Source organism: Oryctolagus cuniculus, chromosome 13 (assembly GCF_051225735.1).
Source record: "Oryctolagus cuniculus isolate XC-2025 breed Fujian yellow rabbit chromosome 13, ASM5122573v1, whole genome shotgun sequence".
In the NCBI taxonomy this organism is placed as follows: Eukaryota; Metazoa; Chordata; class Mammalia; order Lagomorpha; family Leporidae; genus Oryctolagus; species Oryctolagus cuniculus.
In genome coordinates, this window is record NC_142879.1 from 86,274,162 (window position 1) to 86,293,204 (window position 19,043).

Genomic DNA, 19,043 nt, shown 5'->3' on the forward strand with positions numbered 1-19,043 from the left:
ATAGAGCACCCTAGGCCCTCCCAAGGGCAGAAAACAGACCAAGAGCTCACAGATTGGCTGCAACTGCAAGAAGCAGATGAAAATATCGTCAGAAAGATACATATTCCTGCAGTGTGGCTGCTGAGCAGTTCTGCCCTTATGGATCTCATCTCTGTTTCAGATCATTAAAGAAAGTTACATGCTTTCTGACATTTCTAAAGATTTCAATAATGAGAATCTAATATATGTTCACTATGCTAAGAGCTTCAGAACAGCCCAAAGATGTGGGCCATCTATTGCTTTCCCAGGCCATAGCAGAGAGCTGGATCAGAAGAGGAGCAGCTGGGACTAGAACCGGAGCCCATATGGGATGCTGGCACTTCAGGCCAGTGCTTTAACCTGCTGTGCCACAGCACTGGCCACAACGTAGTATTTCTAATAGAAGAGATGGTTAAGTCATTAACTCCTCTAAAATACAAGTTAAGTATTAGTTTTGAAACTCTGATTCATTCATGAGAAAAACAAAAGGTTAATTTTCACTCTTTGCTTCTGGGTATGTAAATTTTCTTCTAAGAAATTAATCATGACTTTTACATCTCAGACCCTATTATGAGTAAGTAGAGAATATTGTGGGGTCATATGCTCATTCTATCAAAGGAACATTTCTCCAATTAAAGAAAACATTATGGGCATCCCATATGGGCACTGGTTTGAGTCCTTGCGGCTCCACTTCTGATCTAGCTCCTGGCTATGTCCTGGGAAAGCAGTAGAAAATGGCCCAAGTGCTTGGGCCCATGCACATGCATGGGAGAACTTGAAGCTCTTAGCTCCTGGCTTCAGATCAGCGCAGCTCCAGCCATTGCAACCAGCTGGGGAGTAAACGATCAGATGGAAGACCTCTCTCTCTCTCTCTCTCTCTCTGTGTGTGTGTGTGTGGGTGTTTGTAACTCTTTCAAATAAATAAACAAATCTTTAAAAAAAAAGCCATGAGTCAGGGAAATTTCATCCAGGTCTCTCGCTTGGGTGCAAGACTCAAGGATTTCTACCATATTCTACTGCTTTCCCAGTATGTTTTCAGAGACCTGCATCAGAAGTAGAACATGCAATGGTGCCCATAGAGGATGCTAGTGCTGCAGGTGTTGCTATAACCCATTTTGCCACAGTGCTGGCCCGGTAACAATTTTTAATTCCTAGGAATTAACAGGGAAGAAAGAAGTATGGCAGGATACCTTTTTTAAAAAAAATATTTTATTCATTTGAAAAAGTTATATGGAGAGGTAGAGAGTGAGCTGATCAGAAGCCAGGAGCCAGGAGCTTTTTCTGGGTCTCCACATGAGCAAAAGGGCCCAAGGACTTGGGCCATCCTCTACTGTTTTCCCAGGTGCATTAACAGGAGGCTGGACTGGAAGTGGAGCAGCTGGGACTCTACCAGCACTCATATGGGATGCCTGTATTTCAGGCCAGGGCTTTAACCTGATGTGCCACAGTGCTAGCTCCAACAGGTGACATTTTACGCTCAATAATCTCTTCTTGGTATTGGCAGCAGTTTGTAATTTTTTGTTTATTTTCCTTCTTCTTAATCTATATTTTTAAAAAAATTACAAAAAGTTCCAGCACCCTGAGAACCTCCATCACAAGGGCATACAATCAGATGTTTGTCCAGAAAAGGGTGGTGTAGATGCAAGGTGGAAAATGCAAGGTGAGTTGATTCATCTTTCTCAGGCTGTGGTTTCCATGGGCAACTTTTACAACCAACTGCCTGATTTGTTCCTCTTCCACAGAGTGGAAAACATGTTAAGTCATCCTATTTAGCCAAAAGCCAGTGGCAGCACTTCAATATGTCATCAATCCAGGGCCAGCATTGTGGCACAAAGGAGTAAGTTGCCAACTGCAACAGCAGCATGCCTTATGGCACTGCTTTGAGACTCACCACCTTCACTTCTTGTCCAGCTCTTTGCTTGGGAAAGCAGCAAAGATTGCCCAAGAGTTTGGGTTCCTGCACCCCCATGGGGGACTGGGGCAGACTTCCAGGGTCCTGGCTTTGGCCTGGCTCACCCCAGCTATTGTGGCCATCTGGAAGTGAGCCAGATGAAAGATAGATCTCTCTCTCTCTCTCTCTCTCTTCCTTTTACCTAAACATACATTACATACATAAATGAAGATGCATCAATGTAGCAACTTTTTGAGGAAAAGTCTTCTGATTATTGCAGGTACTGTCTCAATGCATAAAAATATTCAGACACAAAAATTATAAACTGGTTTATATTTATATTTCTCAACCACATACTTTTCAGAAAAAATTGTCTGCCACTCAGCATCAGGTATCAGTCTGAAAGCATTCATTAAAAAATCAAGTAATTTTACTAAGCACAAAAACCTCTAGTATAGACCGCATATAAACCAGTGGCTTCCATGGGTATACACAGATTGATTTTTGTTAATTTACAGGGATCACTGCACTTCCCTGGCACGGAGCTGTCTGAAGAGTTTAAACACTGATGGGTGTGGCATTATTTCTGATATTTGCTTATTATCCAGAGTGCATTTATTCAATATCTATCATGAACTCCACACTCTATATATAAATCTATTTCAAATATGTTGATATTTAATGGTACTTACACACTTACAAACTGAGCTGATCCTCCTAACTTCTCTCTGGAATAGCTATGCCTTTGACATTGCCTTTTTTCACACATATGGAAATGCATAATATGCTTCTGTATGGTACTTCAGAATTTATAAAAGGCTTTTCAGGTAAAATTTACATAACATCATGTGAAAGTGGCCAAAGGACACAGTCTTCTCATTACAGAGGGGAGAGGTATGAAGTCACTCTCTGAACAGTTACTCAGATTCTGTCAATCAGGTTCAGAACCTTATTAGGTATCAGATACACATCTAGATTTTTTCCCTACTGTCTCTTTTTCAGAATTCCCAGCTTATGAGTGAACTTCAGTCTGAATGAATGCTAATATTCAAGGTTCAAAGTGAAAAAATTACTGAGGTTTCTATTGGTGAGGAAAGCATGTGTCTAAACATTACTTGTATTTAATAATAAGTATTGAATCACATGAAACTGAATATAAGATTATGCAAATTTTTAAGATGAAGAGCATATATTTAAAACCACATTCTTACATTTTGCAAACGTGTTGAAACAGCTTACTGGAGCATGTGTTTGGCATAGTGGTAAAGCCTTCCACATCCCAGTCAGCATGCCCAGGGCTCAAGCCCTAGCCCTGCTTCTGCTTCTGGCTTCCTGCTAACAGAACCCTGGGAGGCAGCAGCTGATGGCTCAAGTACTTGAGTCCCTGCCACCTGTGTGGGAGACCCACACTGAGTTCCTGGCTTCAGCCTGACCCAGCTCTGGTTGGTGCAGACATTTGAGGAATGAGCAATAAATGGAAGGGCTCTCTCTGCCTTGCAAATAAACAAAAATAAATATACAGACATTTACTTAAGGTGTCTTGCTCACTTTTAAATGATTTCCCTTTTCACAGTAAAATGCCTAACTGTCCTCTTTAGTTACAATGCATGTTTTGCTCTCCATGTCCACTCCTGAGCTCCAAGTACTGGCAGCTCACCCTAGCATGCTGACTGGTTCCAATGTTCAAGTACTCATCGCCCATTCTCTTTTGGTGGGTCTACTGGAAAGAAAGGAGAGTATCTACAGTAGTTAATATCTTACTGTTGCTCTTGCTGTCCACCTGCAGGCCTGAAGGATGATCAGCTGAATACACACTGTGATGTTCTGGACGTAGTTTCCAAACTTCAGTCACTTTGCAGTGGAGGGACTCTGTCCTCGTCAATCACCTGAAAGCCTGCAGGAGTAGGGAGAAGCTGTGTTTGAAGAATTCACAAATACAGTGCATTGAACCCAACCACTACCACCCCCACCACACCCCTACTTCAGGGTTCTGGCAAATCCCAAACCAGGAGTTTGGGACCAGCAGTGGTTCAGGAGGTGACCTCAACTCCTTACTCTGAACAGCTCCAAAGTGCCTGGTGCACCCAGCGGGAGCTCAGCGCCTGGACCTCCCGCCCTCCTGCCCTTGCCACCAGGACGCCCAGCTCCCAGAGCCTCCAGGAGGCCTGCAGCAGACCCGCAGGTCCAGGTGCACTGGGTTGTGCATCCAGAGAAAACCCAAAATACAGGCCCAGCTCAAGTGTCACCTCTCCACAAAGTCTCTGTATCCTACTCCCTCCCAGAAGGCTGCGGGCCAGCACTCAGAACTGGGAGTCGCGGCATTTGGGGTTCACCCATGCTCCCATGAAGAAAGATGCCCCCGTGGGAACCCCACTCCACCTGTGGGCAGGGCTGGGGAAGGAGTGCCGAGTAAGCCTCCACCCTAGGACTGCAGCCTGGGAAAGTCCAGGGCCCCAGCGCCCTTGCCGGACATGGGGTCTCACTAAGTGTGCTCTGAGCCAGGGCCTCAGCCATCAGCAGCTCTCTTGCTTCCAGAATCTGCTGCAGGACAGCTCAGGCTCCGCCCAGCGGGGAACCTTGGGCCAATCCTTCCTGCACTGGGGCAGGACCAGCGCTGCCAGACCCGCCCCATGTAGGCTGGCTATAAAGGCGGTGGTCATTGGTGGGCAGCTGGTAGTTGTGGTGTAGGCTGGTGATGTGGGTCGTTTAGCTTCTTGGCTGTTTTGTACCTTGGGGCTAGAATGCAGGTGGTGGCCCCTGAGTCAGGAGGGTCAGGAGAAGAAGAGACAGACCTGGTAGTGTGACCGCCCACCTCTCCTGCCAGCCCTGCTGGCTGAGGCTTGCAGCACGTGCTGCGCTTGGGGAAGTAATGAAGGCCAAGTCTCATCAGGAAAACCAAGTGCGCGGTGCTGATTTACTCACTGACACAGCATCTGTGTGGTCTGCATGGGCAGACAGGGGGAAGGGTTTCGTAGGAGGGCGCTGTTGGCACACTGGGCCGCATGCAGCTGCCTGCTATAGGCATCCAGGGCAGCAGAGTCCTGCAGGGTCCCTAGAGTCCTGGACATGCTGTGCCTTCCATCATCCACCCTCCTGCACTGATGCTGGGGGAAGTGCTTCTGCGGTTGATATCTCATTTGAATCCATGGTCATTTTCTCATGATGGGATGATCTCACACAGTGACAATCATGGGACAAATCACTGTTCTGCAGCATCTTCCTACCAGGAGCATTGCAGGTAGACAGGGGGCCATGGGTGACCAATGGCACCTCCTGTGCATGGTCTCTGGCCCATCCAGGACCGAAGGTGGAAAGGAAAGGAGAGGAGCCGGCTCAAGGGAGTTCTGCTGTGGGTTCCATCAGGTGCAAAATGTCTCCCGATTGCGGTTAACCTTGCAGGGAAATTGTTTCCTTTTGTGGGCCAGAGACCCCATCTGCTTTATTAGCTGTGCAGTGTATTGATAATTAAAATTTGGGCAGTCCTATCTTTAGTCCTCACAGTGTAGTTACATTCTGAGGAACTGATGAAACTGCTCAGTACTTCGGGACTGAGTGTAATATTAGGTGGGTAAGCCTGTTGTTGGCTTTTGGTTTATAGCTATTGGGCAACTTTATTTGGTAAAAATGCATTCAGGCTCAGTAGTGTATTCAAGGATGACCACTTAGTGAATTGTCTTTTTTTTAAGAATAAGAGTATTGAAGACCAGGTTGAGCTACCTATGGCAAAACTCCACCATTCCTGGGAAGGCCACAATTGGCAAGAAAAGCAGGTAGCAAGCTTTCATCAAGTAAGTTGAGATTCCTGTGTTTGCAATCTGAAGAGCTCACTGCTGAGCTGGGAGGGTAACTGCTCTGAGCACAACTCATTAGAGAACTGCTCTTGCAGACCTTCCCTGAAGGAAGCACTGTTGTGGTCAGAAGCATTCCAGGAGCTGCTGGCCAGCAATTGTGAATTAGGCTTGAATTGAATCCATTGCAAGTATCACAAGAGTGCAGAAAGGCTGTGTCCTCAAATGAGCAGCTCACCAGGGAGAATTTGACTTAACCTAGAAGGTCTGTTTATCTCCGCTTATTTCGCAGCATATTCACACCAGGTGGGGAAGATAAATCAGCCTTCAGCTCTGTAATGGCAGTGCTCTTGGTTGAGGCTGAGGATGCTTTTCATTGCATGCAGTGTTTGCAAGAGACTTAGTTCCCTGAGGATTTATGCCTCTCCTGTAAATACATTTTTGGCACTAAAACAAACTGAAGTATTTCTGTTTTAGTAGTATGGAACCAATGAAGTATTTTGCCTACAGGCATCTATGTCTTTAAAGAGCTAAATCTGCAGGATTACAGGATTGAGTAAAAACGAGAATAGCTAATCCTAGTACTAGAAAAGTACAAGGGATTATTTGATCATTAGCTTCCTCATATTCCTCATGTTTCTTTTTATTTTTCTGCCTGCTCTTCCCTACATACAGATGGTCTGGCTGTATTGGAGGCTTTTCTAAAAACTGAATTCTGTGAAGAAAATATAGGCTACTGGCTGGCTTGTGAAAACTTCCAAAAAAGATCCACCCACCCCAGAAGCCATCCTTATATCCAAGATAAATATATACACTCTGCTTAGAAAAAGGCCCAAAAGAGGTAAGACACAATTCCTCATTTCAGCATAAAGAGTACACTCTTGACATCAAGATGCAACAAAAGAAGTAAAGACATAAGACTAAAGCAAGGGCCAGGGAATCTGAAAAGCTTCCTCTCCTGGTGTCCTGTCTTTCAAATAAGTCTCCCCAGACCTGGCAGGTGGAGGTCATCACACATTACCGCTTCTAATTTTCACTTTCAAAGAGCAGAGCCCCCTTCTCTAATAAAGGATAATGAGTGATCTTTGTCTCAGATGAACATGCTTTCAAACCAAAACTCTTATTATCCAAAATATAAAAGAAGCTATGACTCCCAGCTTTACAACTGCCTGGAAAAGGGTGTATTACTTGATGGAGAATAACTTTTTGAAGTTGTATTTATTTGCAAGGCATAGTTACAGAGAGAAAAAGAGAGGGAAAGACAGAGGTCCATCTGCTGACTCACTCCCTGAATGGACACAATGGCCACGGCTGGGCCAGGCTGAAGCCAGCAGCTTCCTCCAGGTCTCCCATGTGGGGGCAGAGGACCAAGTGCTTGGGCCATTCTCTGCTGCTTTACCCAGCAAGGAGCTAGGGAAGAAGTAGAGCAGCTGGGAGTCAAACTGGCATCCATGTGGGATGTTATTGCTGCAGGCAGCAGTGTAACTTGCTATGCCACAACACCAGCCCTCAGAAAGAACTCTTATCCCTGGTCTTTCTTTTGAGTCAGAATGCTACCAGGATTTGTGTTGAAAACCACAGATCACCACAGAACCCCATGAGAAGAAAAAGGAGCCCCAGAGTAGAGGACATGTTCTGTTTCCTAAGGCAGAAGTTTTTGACTGCCAGAGACGAACATTCAATTCAGCCTGGGTGTTTGGGAAATATACCTCGCAACTGGGGATTCCAGTTCAGGTAGTAAATCAGGAAGCTGGTGACTGTCCAGGAGATGCCTGTATGAGAACAGCTTCCACCACCGTGAAGACACAGGCAGGAAATACGTGGTCTGAGTGGGGTGGGTCTCACTGGAAAAGCAGGACTCTGAGATGGAAGATAATGCAATGGAATGCTGTTGTTCCAGACTCACTTAAAATCAATAGGTCTGGGATTCTGTGGCCTTAGCTACCTAGCTCTACATCTTTCCTTAAATCCATCCAGGTTACCACATGGTTTTAGTTCTAGGTTTTAAGTCCAAACTAATGTAACATGTTTATTATGTAGAATCATCCATTCTATTGCTGTGTATTACTGAAGCTGAAGTGATGTTTGAATTGTTAAATGGTATATAAAATAGTGAGTGCTCATGTGTAGAAAACCACAGTGGCTGTTCCAAGTGCCAAACACTCTTGAAGGCAGTTAAGCTTTGAAGTGGTCTTTGAATATTTGAATACATTTATTTTGATAACTAATGTCATTGAATACTCAGAGTCCAGGTGTGAGTTGATTTGATTTTGGTAACTGGAAATATGACCAACATAAGATCTTTGTAGTAGAGAAGAAGCATGCATTACTGAATCTGTTCAGGGATCACAAAGTGACCTGAATTGACCAGTTTGGGGTGGAAATCCCTAAGGCATGACTGGGCCTGGGCTGGGCTGCTGTGGGTGGGGCAGAAGGAGAGGGGAGGTGCCTGGGACCTGCTGGCCAAGGCTGCAGGTGTTCCTATTGGCCCCTGGTCACCCGTGGGGCCTCAGCCCCTCTCACAATGGAACCACACATGCACCTCAGATCGTTTTTACCCCTAATTCCACTTTAAAGAAAAGTTTATCAAGGCTGGCACCATGGTTTGGGGTGCAACCAGAACTGCAGGGCCTGCATCACAGTTGCTGATTCAAGTCCCTGCCGCCCAAATTCCTGTCCCACTCCAGCCAACAGGTGCAGTGGTGATGGACAGGTGCTTGGACCCCACACCACATGGGAGAACTGGAAGGGGGCTCATCAGCCTTCAGCCTCACCCAAACATTGGGGGATCAAACCAGCAGATGGAAGACCCCTGTCTCTATGCCTTTCAAATAAATCTCTTAAAATAAATAAAAAAGAAATGCAAAAATAAAAAAGAACCAGCTAAATAGAAGTGAACTGTATGGAGACAAACACCAATATTACATTACTCAACTCTCCACTGCTCCAATGAACAAAGAAGACAAATAAGAGGGATATAGGCCTCCCCTTTTTTGTTATGCTTCCCTTGGTTCTAACTAGCATGGGCTTGCAGAAAATGCACAAGGAATCCATTCTCTTCTGTGGTCAATACATGATCTCAGAATTTCCTTTATTCATTTGCCTAACAGATTTTGATTATGTTACTCTAAGGAAAGGGAAGGCAACAAAACTGCCCTTTTCCCCCATTTTAAAAATCTATTATTTATTTGAAAGGCAGAGTTACAGAGAAGTGGTAGAGACAGATCTTCCATCTGCTGGTTCACTTCCCAAATTGACCTCAGCTGAGCCAATCTAAAGCCAGGTGCTTCTTCCAGGCCTCCCACATGAATGCAGTAGTTCAAGCACTTGGGCCACCTTCTGATGCTTTCCCAGGCACATTAGCAGGGAGCTAGATTGGAAGTGGAGCAGCTGGGAGTTGAATCAGCACCCATATGGGATGCTGGCACAGCAGGCCATGGCTTTACCCATTGTGTTGGTACTGTGTGTGTGTCTGTGTGTGTGTATGTATTTTTATTTCAAAGACTCATTTATTTATTTGAAAGGCAAGGTTAGAGAGGGAGAGACATAAGAAAAGAGATCTTTCAACCTCTGGTTCACTCCCCAAATGTCCACAACAGCAGAGGCTGGGCCAAGCCAAAACCTGGAGGCTGAACAGCAGATAATCTTCAGTTATTAATTTAAAATGAATAGGCTGTAGCTGGTGCTGTGGCATATAAGGTGAAGCCACCACCTGCAGTGCTGGCATCCCCTATGGGCACTGGTTCATATCCCAGCTGCTCTGCTTCTAATCTAGCTCCCTGCTAATGTGTCTGGGAAAGCAGCAGGAGATGGCCCAAATACTTGGGCCCCTGAATCCATGTGGGAGAACTGGAAGAAGCACCTGGCTTTGGATTAGCCCAGCTCCAGCTGCTTGCAGCCATGTGGGGAGTAAAACAGCAGACAGAACATCTTTTTATTTCTGTGTCTCTCTCTATAATTCTGTCTTTCAAATTAATAAATAAATCTTTAAAAAGGGTTTATTAACATATACTATAATCCAATCCAGGAACAGTAAGAGAAGCATTAAATATTGCTACCTATATTTTTATTTATTTTTTATTTTTTAATTGTTTAAACTTTTATTTAGTAAATATAATTTTCCAAAGTACAGTTTATGGATTACAAAGGCTTCCCCCCCATAACTTCCCTCCCAACAGCACCCCTCCCATCTCCCACTCCCTCTCCCATTCCATTCATATCAAGATTAATTTTCAATTATCTTTATACACAGAAGATCGATTTAGTTTATATTAAGTTAAGATTTCATCAGTTTGCAGCACACAGAACATAAAGTGTAAAATACTGTTTGAGTACTAGTTATAGCATTACTTCACATTGGACAACACATTAAGGACAGAGATCCCACATAAGGAGTAAGCACACAGTGATTCCTGTTGTTGACTGAACAATCTGACACTCTTGTTTATGGCATCAGAAATCTCCCTGGGCTCTAGTCATGAGTTGCCAAGGCTATGGAAGCCTCTTGAGTTCACTGAGTTCGATCTTACTTAGACAAGGTCATAGTCAAAGTGGAAGTTCTCTCCTCCCTTCAGAGAAAGGTACCTCCTTCTTTGATGGCCTGTTCTTTCTACTGGGATCTCACTCACAGAGATCTTTTATTTAGGTCCTTTTATTTTCTTTTTTGCCAGAGTGGCTTTCTGCTGCTCCTCCGCACGCGGAGGAGCCACACCGGACCGGACGCTTGTTGTTCCCTTTTTTTACAAGTCCTTTCTATAGTAAAGTAAGAATAAGTAAACAGCAAACTCCCAAAGCAAGAATGAGTAGAGAGAAGTGAGAAAGAACGAAGTAACGAACTTCCCCGCGAACTCTCCAACGCACTCTCCAACCAACCCACACCACCATGCCATCTCTCTCCTCCTATATAGTCCTCTCCACCAATCCGTGCTCTGCTACCCACACGCCGAGCGTGCCGCTCTCCTCCAATCAGGAGCGGCTCTTGCAGCTTATCAAGTTGGTAAGGGGCAGCTGGGTAGAAGCTGTACGCTCCTCTCCCAGCGCCACATTGTGGGAGAGCAGATGCATAGAATAAGTCTTAATTCCAGTAACAGTATAGTCCGAGTTGCTCCCCACAGATCCCCCTTTCTTTTTAATTTTTTGGCGTTGATACGCACCTGTGTAAAGTTCAGCGTGATCTTCATGCTATTGACTGTCTTGTTTGTCGTGCTACTTCAGAGTTCGTTGAAAAATGTCCCATATTCAAGATCCCAGGGATTGGTTATTCATTGTTTTTCTTCCTCAAATAGAGTTTTTTTCTTCTAGCTCTTCTGCTGGTAGGTTTACCAACCGAATTCTTCTCTCAGGGGTCCATATTGGTTGTGCCACACCCTGTGGAAAAAAACAAACGGCGCCTCGTATTCTTCTGAGTAAGGGGAATGGGCCTTTCCATTGGTTGTCCTGTAAATCCTTCCACATTACCCACTGTATTGATTCCTTATCAGCTGATTGAGCATGCATTTCTGCAGGTGTTTTACCATTCTTTTTCTTGTTCAAAAAATTAATTGTATAAAGAGCTAGGGCCAAGGCATCCTTGTTGGATGTGGCCATTTCCCCTATTCCTCCTTTTTGTTTAATTATTAAATTTTTAAAATATAAGTGAGTGCGTTCTACCACAGCTTGCCCTTGTGGATTGTATGGAATACCGGTAATATGGGAGATTCTGAATTCTTTCAAAAATGCAGCAAAACGAGTTGATGTATACGCTGGGCCGTTATCCGTTTTGATCACATGAGGAACTCCCCAGGCTGCAAAAGCCTGCAAGCAGTGTTGGATTACTTGTTGTACTCCTTCTTTATTCATGGCTGTGGCCATAACTACACCTGAATATGTATCTACAGTGACGTGAACACAGCTTTGTCGCCCAAAAGAGGGGATATGTGTAACGTCCATCTGCCAGATATGTCCTGGTTTAAGGCCACGGGGATTGGCTCCCGCAGGAATCTTTGGAACTATGGTAACAACGCACTTTTCACAGGATCTAATAATATCTTCTGCTTGCTTGCGGGGAATATTAAATTTAAAACTTAAAGTGTGGGTGTTAACATGCCATTTAGAGTGATATTCTTTAGCTTGTTCCAAAGCGGTGCATGCAAGCAAGAATCTTGAATAATGATCTGCCATCATGTTTCCTCGAGTAAGTGGGCCAGGTAAATTAGAATGAGCTCTTATGTGGCCTATGTAAATAGCATGCTCTCTTTGATTTAATAACCCCTGAATTTCACTTAAATAAGAATAGACTGAGGAGGATTTAAGAATAAGGCACTGTGTAGCAAGCATCTGAACTGCATTCACCACATATGCACTATCAGACAAAATATTCATGGGTGCGCTCTCTCTGCGTAATACTGTTGTGATAATAGCTAATTCTGCATGTTGTGGAGAAGGGGATGCTGTTAAGACAAAATATCGCTGATTGTTAAATATAGCTGCTCCTGTTCCGCCTTTAGCTCCATCCGTAAATATGGTAACTGCCCCTTGAATTGGATCCCTTCACACCTTCTGCACCCGTTTTATTGAAACCTGTGTGCAGAAGTTAACAAATGGATGGCGAGGGTAGTGATTGTCAATCTCTATTTGTAGAATGAGAACTATGTATGCCCATTGCCAGCATTCCCTTGTAAAGGCTTCTACTGCCTCTTGAGCAAAGGGAACTACACATCGCTTTGGAGTCTTCCCCGCCATTTCTGTCACCTTTTTTATTGCTGTTAATATCAAATCAGCCACCGCTATGCCTTGGGTGTATAGTACACGCGGTGCATGTGAATGTGGGTATACAAACAACAAGGGTCCTCCTTGCCAAATTACTGCGAAGGGATACAGCTGTTCCATAAAAATTAATATTTCTAGGGCTTGTTGTGGATCACATCTTTCCATCTGCATTGCTTTAATTTGTTTTTCGATTTTCTGTAACGCCAAGTGGGCTTCTTTTGTCAATCTACGAGGGGAATCAAGCTGGGCATCTCCTTCTAAAATATTGAATAATGGCATCATATCTTCGGTGGTTAATTTACAATAGGGCCTCAACCAATTTAAATTGCCACATAATTTTTGGAAGTCATTAAGGGTCTGCAACCCATCTATTGCAATTTCAAATTCTAATGGGGTCACCTTTTCAGAAGTTACTTTAAGCCCTAAGTACTGTACTACTTCCCCTTTTTGTATCTTCTCTGGCGCTACTTGTAACCCAACTTTTTCCAAATATAATAACAGCAGCTTATATGCTTCCATAAGGTGACTTTCACTTTCAGCCATTATTAACAAATCATCCATGTAGTGTAAAATTTGTACTTTTGGGCACTGTTGTCGAACCGGCTCTACTGCCTGGTCAACATATAGCTGGCATATGGCAGGACTGTTAGTCATTCCTTGGGGAAGCACCTTCCATTCATATCTTTTGTCAGGACCTTGATGATTAATGGAAGGTACGGTGAAAGCAAACCTCTGAATGTCTTGTTCATGTAGAGGTATGCTAAAAAAGCAGTCCTTCAGATCGAGTACTATTAATGGCCAATGCTTTGGGATCATAGTAGGAACCGGGAGTCCGGGTTGTAATGCCCCCATGGGTTGCATCTGCTGATTAACAGCCCGTAAATCATGCAACAACCGGTATTTCCCCGATTTTTTCTTTATCACGAATATTGGCGTATTCCATGGGGAGGTTGATGGTTGCAAATGGCCTGCCTCTAATTGTTGTAACACTATATCATTTACCGCAGCCAACTTTTCATGGGTAAGGGGCCACTGTGGTATCCACTTTGGCTTGTTGTCCAGCCATGACAATGGCAGTGACTGCATCTCAGTGGCCCCCACGAAAAACCCGTGTCCTGTCTTTTAAAATCGCCTTTGGGCTGGGCTAGGTCCCTTCTGCCTTCTCTGGAGCCTAATCCTCTCTCCTGATATCCCTTTTTATACATAATACGCCGTCCTGTAGAACTCTCCAATTGGTCCTCATTTGTTAATGTCAGTCCCAATTGTTCTAAAATGTCTCTTCCCCATAATGTGATGGGGAGTGCACTAACATAAGGCTGCACATTTCCCTTGTTCCCTTCTTGATCCTGCCAATGAAGCACCTGAGCACTTCTTGATGGTGTCATGGCCGCACCTAGGCCTACTAAAGTATTATCTCCTGGCTGAAGGGGCCATGACTTCGGCCAATCATTTTCTGAAATTGTACTTACATCTGCACCTGTATCTAGCAGGCCCTGAATCGACTTTCCTCTAATGGTTAAGGTCCACAGAGGTCGATCTGCTAAAGATAGGGACAAGGCTGCAAATTTCTCCCCTTGGGGTCCATGAACATCCTGCGCTCCAATCATGATCAGCATTTGAGCCACAGGTTCTTCTGGCTTGATTTGAATAATACCCTTTGTAGATTGTATTAGCACTTTTAACTTATCAAAAGGTAATTGAATGACTCCGGTAATGACCATTAGGCCTCTTAAAGCATTTGTTTCTTTTCCTATGATTATTCCAAGTCCCTTATGCTCCGCTGAAATTGTTTCTGCCCTCACCTCTATGGCTTGTGGCCCCATTTGAGGTGTTAGTACCGAATATTCGGTGGCTCGTAACTCTGCGCAGTAAATATTTGGTTTTTGTATTGTTGGGACCGTGGCACCCACCGATTGTTTTGGCCCCAGGGTGCAGGGGCCCACATTCCATTTTTTTGCTGTTGTCCACATACACCTGATCTTCTTATGGGGCCCGGCTCATTTGGCATCCTCAGGGGATTGCCTGCGCTATTCATTTTAAAGTAACATTCACTGACCCAATGATTCCCTCTTCTACAGCGTGGGCAAAGGCCTGGTCTTCTCAAGTTCTCTATGCCCTGCCGATCTCGGGCTGGAAATTTTGCCCTACATTCCCTCATTAGATGCCCTTCTCGACCACATCTAAAGCATATTCGTCCCCTCATGTTCTGTCTAAATTGTCGGGTTACAGCTACTGCAGCATGTGATCCAGAAGCTACATCATCCATGACATCCCTACAGATTTTCAAAAAGGTAGGGATGTCTTTATGCTGCCATGGTCTAAGAGCTTCACGACATGTTTTATTGGCCTGTTCATACGCCAATCTTCTGACTAAGGGCATTGCTTCTTCCACAGTTTCAAAAATGTTTCCTGCTGCTTCCATTAATCTGTTCACGAAGTCAGCGTAAGGTTCAGTAGGGCCCTGTACTATCTTAGTTAGGCTGTGTCTTATTTCTCCTTTTCTGGGTATCACCTTCCAGGCTCTTCTTGCTATCTCTCTCACTTGTAAGAGGACAGCTGTTGGTAATCAGGCCTGCTCATCGGGATTGGCAAATCGCCCTTCTCCATTTAACATTTCCTCATCCCATGCTTGATTCCCTGCTTGATAGTTCTGCTTTGAATATTCTCGCGCGAATTCTTTATAAGCAGCTAACCATAAGAGGAAGTCACCCCCGCCCAACACCGCCTTTACTAAGTTTCTCCAATCCTCGGGTATTAGGCCTTGCTGCCCAATGTTATCAAGGATTGCCTGAGTGTAACTTGCATGGGGCCCATACAATTGTACTGATTGTTGCAACTCTTTAAGTAATTTATGGTCAAGAGGCGTCCAACCCCTGTTTCCCTGTTGATCCTGAATTATAGGAAACACCTGGCCTGGTTCCTGGTACTGCTCCCAAGCAGGTTTTCTATAAACAGCTCCCCTTTGCTTGCTTTCGGTTCTCGGCCTTTCTATCTCCTCCTGCATACCTACTCCCTCCATCACTCCTTTTTCCTCCTCCCACTCTTCTTCAATCTCATGTGGAAAAAAGGGGCTTTTCTTTACAGGAGGAAACTTTGGTAGTACTAATGGGCGATACCGGGGTGGTGATTCATCCTTTATGGTTGAATTTGCCAGCCTTGTAGGGCCAGGATATATTCTTGGCATCTCTCTCGGGGGCGAGGTTCCCTCTTCAGCTTCCTTCTCCCCCACGTAAGCTTCCTGGCTCTCTAAATCCTTCTTTGATTTTCTTCTCACCTGTTCGTTACAATAGCTGCTCGCCTGGCTGCCCTGCCATAATTCTTCCTGCAATTCACTCCCCTCATTAAGCAACAACTCGATCCCTTCCGTGGGGTCCTGAAGCACCTGATCAACGAGTTGCCACAGCTTCAGCACTTCTATCGATTCCCCAGCCTCACGTAATTTCCGTCCCACCTGCCTCCACTGCTGTAGAAACCAGGGGGACGTCTCCACGACTGCTCTTACGAATGCATCAATTTTCCTGCCCCCTCGTTTCCCTCACTTAGAAGAAAAGCTGCGAGGAGGTGGGGAGTAGGAAGAGAGAGAAACCACATTCAGCCCACAATGGATGATCTTTAGGGAGAAATAGAGAATGGTGCCTAGCAGGAGGAAGAGGTAGCCAGTGGGCAAAGAGTAGCCAAAGAACTCCATTGTCTGTACTGTCTGTGACATGTGGGAGCGGTGGGCGTAATGGAAGACTGAGTCTCCCAGACGTTCCCAGTTAATACCTCTTTCCTAGCTTCTAATTTTCTTCCCCCACGGCTTTTTTCCTGGGTTCTAACTAGCTTTTCACCGGCACTCTTTCCGTCCGGCCTTCCCCTAGGCTCTTTGCTAGTCTCTCTCTCCGGTAATTTCCCACTTCTTCCCGTTTTTTCCCTCCTAGGTTTCCTATCTGAGTCACGGCACCATTTGCTGCTCCTCCGCATGCGGAGGAGCCGCACCGGACTGGACGCTTGTTGTTCCCTTTTTTTACAAGTCCTTTCTATAGTAAAGTAAGAATAAGTAAACAGCAAACTCCCAAAGCAAGAATGAGTAGAGAGAAGTGAGAAAGAATGAAGTAACCAACTTCCCCGTGAACTCTCCAACGCACTCTCCAACCAACACACACCACCATGCCATCTCTCTCCTCCTATATAGTCCTCTCCACCAATCCGTACTCTGCTACTCACATGCCAAGCGCGCCGCTCTCCTCCAATCAGGAGCGGCTCTTGCAGCTTATCAAGTTGGTAAGGGGCAGCTGGGTAGAAGCTGTACGCTCCTCTCCCAGCGCCACATTGTGGGAGAGCAGATGCATAGAATAAGTCTTAATTCCAGTAACAGTATAGTCCGAGTTGCTCCCCACAGCTTTCCATACCTAAAATACTCTCATGGGCTCTTCAGCCAGATCTGAGTGCCTTAAGGGCTGATTCTGAGGCCAGAGTGCTGTTTAGGACATCTGCCATTCTACGAGACTGCTGTGTATCGCACTTCCCATGCTACCTATATTTTATATAGTCTAAGTATTGTATAAACTAAAATATACAACACTAGGAGTATGCTATCAGTAATTATACTACCAATCTCAGTGATTATAAATAAGAATTTTAGCAACTATACTGATTCTGAACAGTGATTCAATGTTTCTGTTTTTAAATTTAAAAATGCCCATGAACTTGAATGTTTCTGTGTAGCTCCTCATAGAACTACAAGCCTTAGAAGTTCTATGCTGTTTAACATTTCATCTTCAGTGCCAACTTGATGATTACACTGCCAGTTTATAAAACACTTCACAGTCATGTGAACCTTACCATAAGATAGGACTGTGTAGAATAAATCCTTTAACTACAAAGACAATCTTATCTCACAAGGGAGGAAGATCCAGAGGGGTCAAATGACTTGCTAATGTCACTTAGCTCTGTTGGCACAGAAACAAGGAAAGCTCTCAGCTTCCTGCCACCTCCCCTTACACCACCTGCCTCAACTAGACGAGCCTGTAATTTTAAGGATGCTCAGGTCCCATGAGTTTAAATGAATTTTTCAAGGTTACATGACAAGTACCAAAGCCAGAAGTAAAAATTATTGCTTCCATCTTTCTCTTCCTTGTCCACAATGGAAGTTTGATGTACACTTATGCATTATTCAAATATCATTTACAACCAAGAAGCATTATTTTTCCCCAAAAATAACAATGACACTGCTTTTTCCATTGAGGAAGTTATTTTAATGGATGATGCACACATACTTGTTTTGTTTTTTACTTTGAGATGCAAAGAAATGAACAAGTAGACAGAGAAGTGGTATTCACCCTCTAGTTAACTGCTGAAATGTCCACAGCGGTCAGGGCTGGCCCAGGAGCAGGGAACCTAATCATCTGAACCATCACTTGCTAGCTACCAGGGTCTACATTATCTGAAAGTTGGAGTCAGGGGCTGGAACCGGGAATCAAACCCAAAAACTCCAATGTGGGACACAGACATCTGAACCATAAGGCTGCACCCTGGCTTCCAGACTTGTTTTGTCACCAGTCCTCTGAAAATTAAAGTTAATTACAACCTGAAATCCAAGACTAAGTAGTCCTCAAGTGTGTGTGTCTATGCAAGTTTATGCATGAGAGTTACTTAGGTTGCCCAAGAGTCTGCAGTTTAGAGAGAACAGAAGAGTGAAACATGTGTCAGAGGATGTCAGCATTGGAGAGGTGGCTGTGCTCTAGTCAGAGGCTGAGGAGGACAAGTCCACAGAGGGCAGCAGCACCTAGGGAGTGTGCGAAAAAGTAGGGAAAAAATGTTGAAAAATAAATATGTGAAAAGGATTTATTTATCTGGAAGACGGAGTTATAAAGAAGGAGAGACAGGGAGGGGGAGAGAGAGATCTTCCATCTGCAGGTCAACCCACCAAATACTCACAATGTCTGGGACTGGGTCAGATCAAAGCCAGGATCTGGAACTCCACCCAAGTCTCCCTCATGGGTGGCAGGGACTCAAGAACTTGGGTTGTCTGCTGCTTTCTCAGATGCATTGGCAGAGAGCTGGATGGGAAGTACAGCAGCTGAGACACAAACAGTGGCCATATGGGATGCCAGCATCAGTGGCAACAGATTATCCTAATGCATCACAACACTGGCTCCAACAAATGAACTTAGGTAAACAAGTCCAAATGCCAGGGAAACATCACATAAAATGCCAAGGATGAGCATTGTGGTGCAGCAGGGTAAACCACTACTTAGGAGGCATACCTCATTCTTAAGTATGAGGATGTCTTTTAACCACTTTTGTACAAGAGAGTACAAGCCAGAACACCATAGCATCTTCCAGATTCGGCACTGCCTGTTCTCAGGGGGCCCCCTACAAACTCCTGTGCTTCCGCTGGGCAGTTTGTTTTGGCTGGAGCCAGCCAGAACCCTGGGGTCATTGGAGTAGGAAATGGGATTAAAGGATTTCATGCTGCAGAATTGCTCCAAGCCAGTTTTTTCACTGAGAGACAGAGACCCAGAATGACCTCCCCGGAGCTCACAAGACCATGCCTGGACACCTGGCAGGGAAAAAGTTGGAAAAAAAAAATCCAGATTCTGGAATCTTCTGAAACA

General features: G+C 44.7%; 1 long non-coding RNA gene across 3 annotated transcripts in view; it reads right to left on the minus strand.

Annotated features, from left to right (window-relative positions):
* Positions 1-5,092, minus strand: part of LOC149122713 (uncharacterized) — a 31,057-nt gene extending 25,965 nt beyond the window's left edge. The window contains exons 1-2 of one of the 3 annotated variants that reach the window (XR_016219370.1): positions 4,639-5,092; positions 3,671-3,803 (exon numbers count right to left, since the gene is read on the minus strand). This is a non-coding gene — a long non-coding RNA (uncharacterized LOC149122713). Of the gene's footprint in view, positions 1-3,670; positions 3,804-4,288; positions 4,607-4,638 lie in introns of those variants that run through there. The other 2 variants (XR_016219371.1, XR_016219369.1) reach the window with 2 other exon arrangements.
* Positions 5,093-19,043: the final 13,951 nt, after the last annotated feature.